This window comes from Orbicella franksi, chromosome 4 (assembly GCF_964199315.1).
Source record: "Orbicella franksi chromosome 4, jaOrbFran1.1, whole genome shotgun sequence".
NCBI lineage: Eukaryota > Metazoa > Cnidaria > Anthozoa > Scleractinia > Merulinidae > Orbicella > Orbicella franksi.
The window spans coordinates 14792301-14802300 of record NC_138148.1 but is presented as its reverse complement, the minus strand read 5'-3'; the positions used below and the strand labels follow the sequence as shown (position 1 = coordinate 14802300).

At 39.2% G+C, this 10000-nt stretch overlaps 1 protein-coding gene and 1 pseudogene across 1 annotated transcript in view; one reads left to right on the top strand and one right to left on the bottom strand.

The window, feature by feature from the left end:
• LOC145485369 (uncharacterized) overlaps positions 1 to 1314 on the top strand; it is a 1585-nt pseudogene extending 271 nt beyond the window's left edge.
• LOC145483534 (uncharacterized) overlaps positions 1 to 10000 on the bottom strand; it is a 45878-nt gene that overhangs the window by 20118 nt on the left and 15760 nt on the right. The gene's annotated exons all lie outside the window — the stretch shown is intronic.

Here is a 10000-nt window from a genome sequence, read left to right as displayed (position 1 = left end):
CTTTACGGGCCCGAAAAATTTCCGGGGCTTTCGAGAAACGGGCCCTTGGCCGCGATCAGCGCGAGTTGGACATCCCAGACAAAGATCAAAGGTGACGCGTATTCGAGAATGTATTAATATTTTACTTGCCACTTGTCTGTCGATAAATACTAGCTGCAGCTAAATTCGTCAAGAAAGCGTTCAATTCCGATAAAAATAACTCCCCCGTAGTGTACTTGTTTGTTTTGCATAGGCTGGCTAAAAAATGTACGAAGATTTATAACGCGTGCATAGCTATTGTACAACTAATTAAACCCATTGTTTCGCGACGTTTTCGCTGCCGTTTTGGTTTATAAAAGGTCCCTGCCGTGTTGTGGTTTAAAAGTCACGGTGTCCGTGTGTCAGAGCTTTGCGTCTACATTTGAGATGATATTGAGTTATTTTTGCAGCATGCCTGTTGTAGAATGGCAAATACAAGTACAGCCACTGGTAAGTAGCTCAGAAATGCTACTTCAAATATGAATGAACGGAGCAGTAATGAAAACACGCACACTTCCTCGCACAGCCTATTCAAGCGATTACGGAAGTCTTGTTTTTTATCTGAGCTTTTCTTGTCCTCACTCAAACAAATTGTCGAATTCATAGATCCCGTAAATGACCAATCCTCTACTTCCATGCCTGGGTTACAGAAATGGGAATGCAGGACCGTTCGCTTGCTAATCGAAAATTACACCTTTTCAAGAAGGGGAAAACAACAAAGAAAGATGTTTTACAAAAAATTGCTGACCGTTTTAACGAAACCTCAACGGTGAAAGTGAGCGGCGATCAGTGCTTGAGGAAATGGCTGAAACTGGAAGCAAAGTTTAAAGAGATTGAAGAAAACAATAACCTGAAGGGCCGAGCCAAAAAGTCGTGGACGTTTTATGAAGACTCGGAGGAAGCTATTGGAGACAGCCCAAAGGTGAACCCAGCGTATACTTACGACGTCGCAAGCGGGACGCTGACTTCATCATTAAACGTACCCAATTCCGAATCAGACGAAGACGGTGATGTACAAGATGATGAGATTGGAAGCACCACAAAGCGAGCAAAGACACCAAAGGGCAGAGAGAGGAAAAGAAAGAGTCACTCTTCAGCTGCAGAGATGCTTTCCTTTTTGCACTCTTACAAAGAAAAGAAGGAAAAAGTGGAAGACGAAAAACTTAATTTGTTCAGGGAAATTGTTATGAGAAAATTCGCCGTTACCCAGTCATTTTGTAAAATTATAGAAAAACCAACAGTAGCCTCTTTTCAGTCAACAACTAGGAATCTTCAGTTAGTTTTCTACTTTGTACATTGCCGACTCTTTGTACATCTGTACGTGTGCAACGTCGTTTCACTAACTTTCATTTAGTAGACAAATAATTCGTTATCTTGTCCTTTTGACTTTCGCTTCCGTATATTAGTTTCCACGCAAGCTAGCCAGCTGAACTATTTTTCAGTAATGGAGTTTCAGTTTGTTACTTTCTATTCATGGGATAATTTTCCCTTTCTATTAGTCACATCAATTTCGGAAATATGAAGAAATTCAAATTAAGTTTGTCACTTTTAACTTCCTAAGTTTGTTCAATCTTAATTTCAAGTGTGAATGTTAACATTAAATTCTCTGTTTTTAATTTTGGAAACTTCATGGTGTTGATTAGAATTCGCTGTATTGTAATTCACCACTAGGAGAATCGACACTCACCAATATGATGAAAACGATGAGTACGGCAACTAGTATTACTCAGCATCTTACAAACCACTGTGTGAGAGCCACAGCAGTGACGGTTTTATCTGATCGTAATGTAGAAGCAAGACACATTAAGGCAATTACAGGCCACAAGTCAGACAGCTCCATTGAATCTTACAACGCTAGAGCATCTTTCCCCAGGACGAAAACATGTCGGATATTTTGAGCGGATTCGTATCTGGAGTGCAATCATCACTCCAACCGCTAGCTATCCGGAATCGCTCCGATGTTCAGATTCAAATGCAGAACGAGAATTTACCATCCGGCTCTTCTGCTGCCGTGACATCCCAAGTTTATCAGCAGTCAAACAACAATTTTCCACAGTCGTTCACCTTCCATGGTTGCACGGTCTCCATTGTGAACAACAACTTCTTTCGTTAAACTGTGCAGTACGACCTCCCGGCAGAGCAAGTCTCTCAAGCCCTTGCTTAACTTTTCATCTTAAGAAACCTGGCTTCCAAAGGCATTTTTGCATCATTTGATCTTTGATTTTGTAATCAAACTCGTCTCATCGGCTTGGCTCATCTTGAATGAAATGTGAAGGTGCGCGCACACAGAAACCAACACAATGCGATATAATGGTCACTGGTAGCCAAACACCCTTGCAGAAAATCCCTTATGGGTAACCATGGCTTAAAAGTGATAAAAAACATGTGCTGTAAAAAGCCATCCTGCTTGATTCGTTTGCATTGAAGCAAGTACATACCGTGTTTTGAAAGCCTGGAAATACAGGAGGGCTGCTCGTTTCTATGGGATTACGAGATTTTAAATCAACGCCTACTTCAACCAAGAATGCGTGATGCGTGACGGAACGGTCGGTGACGATAAGTAGTAGAAGTCAAAAGCAAAGCAAGGCTTGAAAGATTTCCCGATATTTTGGTGTAAAATAAGTCTCATCGAAATCTCCAGACATTAAAATTCAATAAATCTAATCAGGTAATGTCAAAAAGCTCGCTGAGAAAATTAAAAGCGCATTTCAGTTAACGGACGAGATTTGTCATTTCTACACAAAAAGTTGAATTTTCGTTCATTGCATACGTTGCTTGCCTTGTCTAGAGAAAAATGAAGGCAATCCATTTTCCACGAAAATTTGAGGGGTCGGTTCTTACAGGGAAACGCTCTTGAATAGTTCTTGAGTCTAAATAAATTTGTTTGATTACGTGTGTAGAAGTGTTGTTCATTATTCACCTTTTGCACTCGCATAATAACAAAGTCAAACAAAGTCCGTTGATCGATCGATGGCCGACCGTGCTTAAAAAACTTTGCAATCCATCCATGCCTTTTTACCCTGTAGAGTATGAACTACCCTTAAAACATTTCATTATTTAACGTTGTCGTAGTTAAAGAGCCACGAGTCTTAATATATTTGTTTGATTGCGCGTGTAGAAGTGTTGTTCATTATTCACTTGTTGTACTCGCGTAGCAGCAAAGTCAAACAAAGTCCGTTGACTGATCGATCGCCGATCGTGTTTGAAAAACTTTGAAAACTATGTATTGAACCTTTTTTTCACGTAACCCCTGCGTAGTCAAAGTCACCGAGTCTGTATATATTTATTGATTGAGCGTGTAGTTGCATAAACTACCGTTTACTCAATTATCCTAAACTGTGCCGTTAACAAAGTAAATATTAAAGCAAGTGAGGAAGTCACAAGTCGTACAACAATTAAAACGGTAACCGGTCGTTTGGCCTACATCGAAGTCGTTTTGCATACACGACCGAAGTCGTTTCGCCTACACAATCTGAGTCGATTCGCCTACATTGAACTCGATTCACCTACACTGAATACTTATTACTAAATACTAAATACTTATCTAAAAATTGACAAATAAGTTTACAATAATTATAGCAATGTAGAGTATTACCTACAGACAAGTTCGAAAGCCGTTCTTAAGCGTATCCAAAGAATAGTGCGTCAGAATGTTCAGAGATCTCTTCAAACGCATCACCAAGCCACTGCCTCCACATCAACAAGTCAGACACAAAGAATGTCAGAGGCCATAAAGCAAAGCAAAACAGTTATTCGAAAAAGTGTGATCACCCCGAAGCAAGGAAGTTACGCAAGTTTTCCCATGCCGCAAATCTCAATTCCACTGATACTAGCGACGAAGGACCAGAGGTTGCCGACGAAGAAGTGGTCAGTCTCGATCCGCCGGATTCCAGCGTGGAAGGGAAAGGAGAGGACAAAAAAGGGAAAAAGATGAAAAGAAAAAAATCAGCGCATCGTAAAAATCTTGCAAAACAGGCAAGTAAGGCACACGCAAAGATGTGCGGAAAAGCAATGCAAATGCTGTACAAATTACAAAATCTACCGGAAAAATATGATTCCGATGATGACACGGATTGATTTTGCGTTGAATACGATGTTTTAATTGAAATATGGAAATAGATTGTACTCTTTAAAGAAAGAATGAAAATAAATTACGACTCTGTCACCGAAACTTGCTTGTGCTGAATAACTGTTGCTAGTTCTTTTATTCTGAATTTCACACCAGAATCAAATTTGCATATTTAGTAGATGTTTCCCACTACAGTGGAGTCATGCGAAACATCTCTAATAGTTTATAATGTCGACTTTGTTAACAGTAAAAGTGACTTGTGTAAGGTTAGTGTGATTTTTTTCTGTTTTATCGTCAACTTCTCTATTGTTCACGTATTATTTGGACTTGTGACTTTCTGAACAATATAGTGTCCCACGAAAGGGAAGTGTGATTTTTTTTTCTTTTTGTGTTTCTCAGCAATGAGTAAATTATTTTTAGCAAAAGAAGTAAACAACACTAGAATCAACCAATCAAATAGCAGGCATTTCGATCCTTACCGAGCAAGGGTCTACCTATAAAAGCCACCCAAAAAACTAATCCCGGGACTAATTCGTCATTCGTTCATTTGAACTGCAAGAAAAATGGTAACTCTGTGCATTGAGTGCAAAAACTTTGTTAACAAGCGCCAAGAAACCCTTCTGTGCGACGGCTGTAACAAAATTCCTTCAACACGATCTAATATTTTTAGCCTAAAATCGGTTGAAAAATAACAATATTCAGAGTGTATCACATAATCTCTAAAACTATCGATTGATTCAGTTCAATTCTAAATCATTTACCGCTAAAAGGAAAAAAAAACGAAAATTCAATATTTCGACAAATTCAACGAAAATTGTAAACTTTCTGAGAATGCGTAAAGTAAATTTTCCCCCTCTTCTCATTTTTGTCTGTCAGGTCTGCTTATGCTCCCTGTTGACCCGGAGGGGTCCGCCAGATAACCATCGACTTTGAAAAGGCTCTCTGGAGTGTTCTTCGGCAGCTTCTTCCTAACGCTATCATCAAAGGGTGTGTATTCCATCGGACTCAAGGCTCTTTGGAGGAAGGTAGGTGGAAAATATTGATCAACTGTTTTCGATTAATCCCTAACTTAATCGGAGGATTCAAAACTTAAAACATAAATCGTATGATTCAGAACAAAAATTGAAGTTCGTATGTACACGTTGAAGAAATGAAAGTCAAACTTAGTTACCCGCGGTTATGACAATACAGGCGTAGATCATCAATTCCGCTTGAGCATTACTAGCCTGCTAACTGGCTCCCGGCGAGGACAAGCTAGCATTTTATATGAACCAATCAAGTCAAGCACCACTCGTTAGAAACAGGAGAAGGCGACCTAAACCCAGATAGCAGTAGAAAATGTGAGAATCTAAAAAAAAAGTAATAATTTGCTGGTTTTTTCTTTCAGATTCAAAAACTTGGACTCCAGCACGAATACAATCATGACAAAGGCACATACTTGTATGTGCGTAAACACATGGCCCTGCCGTTCTTGCCCGAAGGTTAAATCCGGCCAATGTTGGAGCAGTTGCGAGTTCAAGCAGCAACAGACCAGCTGAAGCAGTTTACCGAGTACATCGCAGAAACCTGGATCAACAGCAACGCTTGGCCACCCTCTTGCTGGCGCGTTTTCCAGATGACTGTACGAACAAACAATGACATCGCAGAATGGCACATTGCCATTCTACCTCCTGCTCGACCCTCTCCATCAAGAGGCTCGGCTGACGGCACTACGAATTCGTTTGGCTCCAAAAAAAGGCTAAAAAGGATTGAATGAGCAAAATACCGCTCCCTTCAGGCCAAAATATTCGATCATTGGGATGATTTTTCCAATGAGAGAAACACTGCTGAACAACTCCTTAAGTACGTCTGAATGGCCCGTCACGAGTATTCGCTCAGCGCTCCAATTAATAGGTCACTGAGAAATGTTTTTAAAGTTTTTTGGCTCAGCTCGCTGTAAATAGTTCCATTATATACAACAATTTAAAAGGGCGTGACCACCAGGGTCATGCACATGTCCTAATTGTGACTAGCTACAATCCCGGCCAAAAGTAGTTGGGATACTTGAGCTAGATCACGTATCCCCATCCCCCCTAATCAATGTTGGAAAATATCGCGTTTTTTCCAACAAAAAGGGGAAAAATCACCCGATTATCAAAATTGTAAGTGGGGGGAGGGGAGAACTTTCTTGCTGTCCCAACTTTTTTGTCCGGGATTGTCTGAGAAAAGAATTTAAAGAATGTCACACAACTTGCTGTAACAGAGGCTTAGAGAGGAAAGGAGTTGTACCATCTTGCGCATACTAGTAACGCACACTGCAGAAAAAGAAACCAACAAAATGGATCGAAATCCTCCAATCGTAATCTTAGAGAATGTGACCTTTTGAACTCCCTTGTTTCCTGAGGCGTACGCATAAATAACCGACGGCAGCGTTGAGTTTAGAACTAAGAATTCGTATTTTGGGTCGTTACAACGTGTGTGTAACCGTTCATACGGACTGTTATGCTAAATGGCGTAATTATTTGTTACCCGGCGTAGTTATTTGTTACCTGACAGTTTAATTATTTAGCAGAAGTCATCTTCTGTTGAAATGAAAAGTGCAGAACGCCGGCCGCGTTTGAATGGTAGAAGAGTGAGGAGTGTTTATCAGATTACTTACAGAAAGGCGAACGTTTAAATTATTGCATCGCGTGAGTCATTTGCTGTGGTATATGCTTGATTCTTTCCAAAATGCTGATCCCACGAGCAAAACTAAAGTTTTACAATGGGTGTGCATAGTCAGGAACGTCATCAGAATGGTGAAATTCACTATCACAGAGCCGTTAAACTTGATCGAAATCGGAGATGACTGACGGTGCGGAATTATGCGGACAAAAAGCATGGCCTGAAATTAAATTTCTCTGGCAGTCACGGTAACTTCTTCTCGACTTGGAATTATACGACAAAAGATGGCAAAGAGTACCTGGAATCAGAATGTTACCTTGATCTAAATGCGCCACAAACACAAGAGGCTAGCCAAGCACGCATCGCAGAAATGGGACGAAATGACAAACGCGGGAAAAAGAGAAAACGAAGACGGCAGCGCCGGATATCAATTTATGAAGTTTCCCAAGTGGCAGTGCAAAAAGAAATTAAGAGTACGCTAGAAAATTGCTATCCCTTACTAATCAACAGAAGAAAGAAGACAAAACTAATTTGGCCCAGTTTATCGCCAACCACGGCTGCAAAGCAGAACAAGAGGCTCTGCGGTTCGGATGGGAAATTTTTTTTTTTGGTTTTATTTTGTTTTTGTTTTTGTTTTTATTTGTTTTTTTTAATGCTTTACTTCAAGACACAAACATTATTTACAACATGGCGTGTCTGTTAAGTACACTTACAAACTACTTACAAGACCAAAGAACATAACAGTCCAATTCAGATTTATTTAAATGTTCCAATATCATTATTTATACCACCTACGCAAGGGAAAAGAGATATCTACCCTTAAAACACTAAATAAATGAAACTAACTGATTAGACTAGAACGATGCCCTTGAAGGAGCATCTTCTTTATGATATTTAACTGTTAGATTAATTTTAATCTATATTTTCAACGTTATATTTTGTGTTTAATTTATTGGCAAAATCAGAGAGAGTAATTGATCTATTGTGGAGTTTGCTGGTGTATATGTAATAGCGTATATACAACATGGTGTAATTGAGTTTTCTTAACAGAGTTTTGTTTGCAATTGAAGAAATGGGAAAAAGGCCAAATAAAGTTTCTTTAACAGACGGGTGTTGATTAGTATAATTAACATTATTGAACCATAGTATAACTCTTCGGTGGAAAGCTTTTGAAAATTGGCAGTTAATAAAGGTATGTTCGATGGAGTCTTCATTTCCACAATATAAACAATCACTATCTTGTTTGATACCGAAGCGACATAATTCTTTCTTGGTGACTATAATTCTATGTAAGAATTTGTAATGGAATTCTTTTAATTTATTTTCTCTCCAAATCTGATTTGCCAAATTGAAGATATGTTGCCATTCGCTGGAATTTAAATTCACAGTATTACTCCATTTTTTCCGGCCGGTAGGAAATGAATAATTTACGCTTTTATTTAGTAGCCAGTAGAAATCCTTTGCCTTTGTTTCCTGTAAATCGATGGCAATATTTTCAGCTAATTGAATCCTAGTATTATGATTTCCTAAATAATTTTCTTTAAGAGGTTTGTCTTGATTACATGCCTTAGTTACCAATGCTCTCGGAATAGCATTAATTACTTGATAAAAATTTACAAAATTAGTCCCAAAGTCAAATTTGCTTTGAAACTCTTGAAAGGAAAGAAGTTGTCCATTTTCGTTAAGTAAGTCTTTAATACAAATAATTCCTTTGGAAAACCATTCCCGAAGAAAGAAGGGTTTCCCTCCCATTAGAATAGCTTTATTGTTAAAAAGGATTGTTTCCTGCCCCTGTTCATACTTGTACGGAGATTTAATTTCGGAAAAAAAGGATAGAATGTCCTTGTAGAATGGATGGGAAATGGAAGAGGCTCTAGCTAAATTAGAGAGAAACCAGAAGACACGACTGGAAATACTTCAGGAATTTCTACTAGAAGAATGTGTCTCCACTTGTAACAAAAGTGGCTTACCATTGCCAAAGATATCCTTCAAAGAAATTCTATCCCAGAGGTTGATTTCACAGAAGCCGTCAGAAATCTTCATGCCAAAGGTCGTGGAAAATATCGCAACATCTTGCTTAACGGGCCTGCAAATTGTGGGAGGACATTCATCCTTAATCCACTAAATTCAATTTTTCATACCTTCAGCAAACCCGCAACAACACGTTTTGCCTGGGTAGGAGCTCAAGATTGTGAAGTAATCTTTCTCAGTGACTTCCGCTGGTCGGAGAAAATAATCCCTTGGCACGACCTCTTATTGCTTCTGGAGGGACAAACTGTTCACTTGCCCGCCCGTAAATCTCACTATGCGGAGGACATTGTGTTCGAAGGGGACGCTCCTAGTTTTTGCACTGGTAAGGATAAGCTCCTCTATGTTCGTGGAGGGGTAGCTGATTCTCGTGAAACTGACATGATGCAAGATCGATGAAAGGTTGTCAGTTTCAACGCACAAATTCCATCTACCGAGCAGGTTGATATTTAGCCATGTCCTCGCTACTTCGCAGAGTTTATCTGTGGACGTGAAGGAAGTGTTGCTGCTAACTAAGCACGACCATATTGGCATGTTTTTCTTTCTTTTCTTTCTAGTGCCAGGACGTGCATAAAGCGAGATGTGTTCTCCGCTTAATCGGACTCACTGGTTATCCGCAGCGATTAACCGCCACGATTAACCATTTTTGTAAAAAAAAAAAAAATGGGCTCCAAATTGCTTCGGAACATTTCATTTATGACTGTTTCCTCTTTTTAGGAATTACAATAAACTATTCAACATTGATTTGGGTCAAGAAAAAGTAAAACAGAACTTTACGAGAAGGTTTATTTGGTTAACCGTTCCATTGAAATAGCAGGGTAGTTAATAGTTGATCTACTGTCTCCGCTCTTGGCGCGGGCGAACAGGAAAGCGCAGTAAATAGAAAGATTCATGATGACTAGCGAAAATGTTCAATTAAAATAGCAGGGTATAGTTAATCTACTGTCTCCAATGGCAAGTACGGTGATGCCATTGGCTGTAGCCGTCATTTTGGAGCCACTCAATTGAACGGTTAACCAAATAAACCTTCTCGTAAAGTTCTGTTTTACTATTTTGTTGTATAAAAACCATTCGTTTTATTAGTCTCATTTTATTAATTCATATAAATGATGTCAAAACGAAACCTGGATATAAACCGACTTGAAAGACGCGAAAACTTTTAAATTGTGACTCTTGATGAGGCGAAAGAACTTATTTCTAACTACACGTGCATGTCCCCATGCACAAGCTCTGGTTTGGTAT